Genomic DNA, 3,867 nt, shown 5'->3' on the forward strand with positions numbered 1-3,867 from the left:
TTCAACCTCCCAAAGTGTTGGGATTACCAGCGTGAGCCACCATGCCTGGCAAGAGTTTTCAAACTACAGTAAAATCCAAGATACAGAGATCTTTGGGAAATGCCTCATTCTAGGTATTTGAAGCTTCCAGATAGCTAAGATAAAAAATTTTTACATAGTAACTTATTTCTAAGTGCATGCTTTTACATTTAAGCAAACTGAAAATATGACCTTTATAAAAAATGTCAGCCATTTCCAAATTATCTTCAACCGTGTCTAGAAACATACATGACAGAACTTTGGCAGGACGGTGCAAACTGTTGTGTGTTCTGTTTTCAAAATATTACTTAACTTGTACACTTCCACACATTGGCATGACACATCATTGCCATTTCTCATATGTTCCTGTACTTCACCAATTTCCGCAGCTGTCAGAGAGAGAGCAGCCCAGGTGACAGAAATGAAGCTGTCGAGCTCTGAGTCCTTACCAGGAGGACTTCTGGGATCCAGAGTCTTTGCATGGGGCAGACAACATATTCTTAGAGGCCATTCATTTTTTTCCACAGTAGCGTCCGGTGTCAGTTTCCACTCCGCTGCCTGAGGGCAGGTGGATCTTGTAAGCTCTCACTGATGGATTTGTGGTCACTGCCTAGCACCCTGTGCCAAAGAGGACTGGGAAGTCACGTTTGGGAAAGAATCCTCTGACTTATGACTGGCATCTGAGAAGCTCCCAGCATGGCTTCTCCTACTTGTAATAAGATGATGTCAAATGACTCCAGGGCAGTGTTCTGGTTCCCATGAACACACCTGGTCACTGTGAGAGCTTCTGAGTCAGTGAGCTCTCTCCTTACATCCTGATACATTGTTGTTCACGAGAACATATTTTTATAGGCATGGAATTTGTGTTTTGGATTTGCACCCTGGCTCAGGTATGAATTTGTTTAAAAGGATAATTTAACATTTTCAGGAAGCTGAACACCTTTAAATCCTCTTTCAATTCTTTCTAGTTTTATTGCGTTAATGACCCACAAATGTGATATATATACTTTTTGTTCTTCTATATTCACTAAGGATGCTTTTTGTTTTCAGAATATGACCAAAGATATTTCTATTTCTTTGCAAGTCTGTTGGCTCAGTTTCTGAAAAGTTCATTTTGTTACCATGTTCTTTTGAGTATATACATACAGGTTAGTTAGGTTTACAGTTTTCCTGTGCTTTTCATTTTTTTTTAAATACATGTTTCTGGCCCTCATTCTCTCAGACTTTTCCTTCCATGCATAGGGATCTAATGTCTGTCAGTTAAGACTCACATAGCAAGAACAAGCAAGGGAAGGAGACAAGGCTGAAGAGGCAGGCACCAGGTTGTCTGATCTTTTACTCTGCTGTAATGAGTAGACAGTAGCAGGGTTTACACAGGGATGGGGGTACGCATATTGTGGGTAAGCCCCCATGTAGGCACTGAGGAAGGAGAGCTAAGCAGAATCCTGGCACAATTACGGCCTGAAGAATATCAGTTTATAGTGTTACTACTCAGTGATTTCCTTTTGTATAATCCTTTATATTATCATATATTAGTTTATAGAATTAGGGCTTGGAGAATATCTCAGTTTATAGTGTTACTACTTAGTTATTTCCCTTTATATAATCCTCAATATATAATCATGTTGGTTCATAGAATGAGTGCCTAAAGAATATCCTACCACTCAGTTATTTCCACATATATATATATATATATATATATATATATATATATATATAAACTATATCTTAGTTCATAATGGGAGGAATGCCTGGAGTAGACACACTACAGAGCATGAATTAAGGAAAAAGTAGCTTATAGTCGGAGGAATGTCTCGAGCAGATACAGTGCAGAGCATGATTTAAGGGAAAACAGTTACACCACGACAAGAACCCATGGCCCAGGTGGCAGCATTCAGTATCATAAAGATACCGGCTGTATGGCAGGCTTGGGGCAAGAGCCACTCCTCCTGATAAAGGAGTTGTAGGACCTTGCTCCAGTTCTTGTGGGGGGCTGCCCTCAGACTGACAATCCCTCGAGCATCCGAGGGCCCAAAACCCCTCCGGATAATCGCACCTTGGTGACTGTGAACTTTATCGGCTCTTGTTACTGTGCTGCTCGAAAAGCATTCTCCTGTAGAACTCACTGGAAGCTGCCAGCAGGTGGCAGTAACCCTGACAGCTCTGTCATTGCTGTGTGACTTAAAGCATCCTCCATAAATCTTCTTAGAAGTAGCTTGCCCATAGATAGAGGTATTGCACACTGCACCCTCCTCACTGCGCACAGCCCACCTCCATGCCTCGGTGACATAATGGGGGTGGACCCCTTACTGCACACGGCCCTTGCTTTGATGACCTAAGGGGAATGGGCCCCTTGCTGTGCACTGTCCACCTCCGAGCCTAGGTGACCTAATGGGGGCGGACCCTTGTTTTATTGCTTACGACCCTATCACTATCCTTAAAGATGACTTCACTCACTGCCCTGCCCCCTAACCCATACACAATAAATACACACGCTTCTGAACATTCGGGGCCTTGCCTGACTCCACTCACAGGTGGCGTGGTCCCCCGGGCCCAGCTGCATTTTCCTTGTACTTCTGTGTCCTGTCTCTTCATTTCTCGGATCCTGCGCCTCAGCACAGCATAAGGGACACCCCACAACCCTGTGGGGCCCTCAGCCCTGCACATATACCATGTTTTCACATTTTCAAGAGATTACTCTGGATGCTGATTGGATACTGGACTGTAGGAGGGCAGGACAGGATGCAGGGAGGTTGGAAGATCTTTGGCAATAGACCAGTGGGAGAGGAAGGTGACTGAAACTGGCTGTGAAAATGGAGATGGTCAGTCAGGATGCTGGTTGCCTGCAGACCCACAGGACTGGCTGTGTGGTTGCATGGAGGTTGGGGGAGAAGGGAAAAGAGTCAGGGATGCCTCTTGGTGCTCCCCTCAGGGAAGAGGACCCAAGCCTCGTGGTTATCAACAGATGAGTGGCATTTAAAGCTATGAGACTGTGTGGGATCATTCTGAGAGGATCACTAGAAATCTGGTGGAGGAGGAGCACGAGGAAGAAGATAAAGGTGAAAGGGAATCCGAGAGGGAAGGTTGTTAAAACCCAGACTAATGGGCTTCAAGGAGGAACTCCTCAATTGTAACATCTGTGTCAAATGCAGCTAAATGACTGAGGTAAAAGTCATTTCAGCAAAGTACCCTGGAGGAAAACCAGAAAGGAGTGGGTTCAAGAGAGGACATGAGGCGAGGTACTTGCATGGAGCAGAGAAACAGAATGGTAAATAGAAACCTGGGGTCAAAGGTCTATTTGTTTAATGCACAGCATCAATGAATGCTTGTGTGTGGATACCAGCAAGAAATCAGTACAGAATTCTGGGGTCATAGCCGGACAAGACTCCTCAGCTCCAAATTTACTTGAAGTTACAGCTTCCATCTTTAAAACCTTGAAAATCAATGGGATTTTTTTTTTTTTTGCCATCTATTTCATAATACAGGATGTGACACAGAATATATCCCAAATTCTTACTTTCCTGGGAGACCATGTCTCAGTTTTTAATATCAAACTGCATAGTAGCTATTTATCTCACAAAACATTTTTCAGGCTGGGTGCAGTCAGTGGCTCATGCCTGTAATTCCAGCACTTTGGGAGGCCAAGGTGGGAAAATTGCTTGAGCCTAGAAGTTTGAGACCAGCCTGGGCAATGTGAAGGGATGTAGTCTCTACAAAAAATTGCCTGTTTTGGAGCTTCATGGAAATGAAATTGTGCGGTATACATTTGTTTGGATCAGGCTTCTTTCAGTCAACATTATGTTGGTGAGATTCACCAACTATGCATGGCAGTTTTTTTTTTTTTTTTTT

At 43.6% G+C, this 3,867-nt stretch overlaps 1 long non-coding RNA gene across 1 annotated transcript in view; it reads right to left on the reverse strand.

Moving 5' to 3' along the window:
- Window positions 1-231: 231 nt before the first annotated feature.
- The window catches only part of LOC108290689, a 13,479-nt gene continuing 9,843 nt past the window's right edge, over window positions 232-3,867 (reverse strand). The window contains exons 3-4 of the long non-coding RNA XR_005197175.1: window positions 2,542-2,545; window positions 232-243 (exon numbers count right to left, since the gene is read on the reverse strand). This is a non-coding gene — a long non-coding RNA (uncharacterized LOC108290689). The remainder of the gene's footprint in view (window positions 244-2,541; window positions 2,546-3,867) is intronic.

The sequence above is a fragment of the Cebus imitator genome, unplaced genomic scaffold (genome assembly GCF_001604975.1).
Source record: "Cebus imitator isolate Cc_AM_T3 unplaced genomic scaffold, Cebus_imitator-1.0 Scaffold441, whole genome shotgun sequence".
Lineage (NCBI taxonomy): Eukaryota > Metazoa > Chordata > Mammalia > Primates > Cebidae > Cebus > Cebus imitator.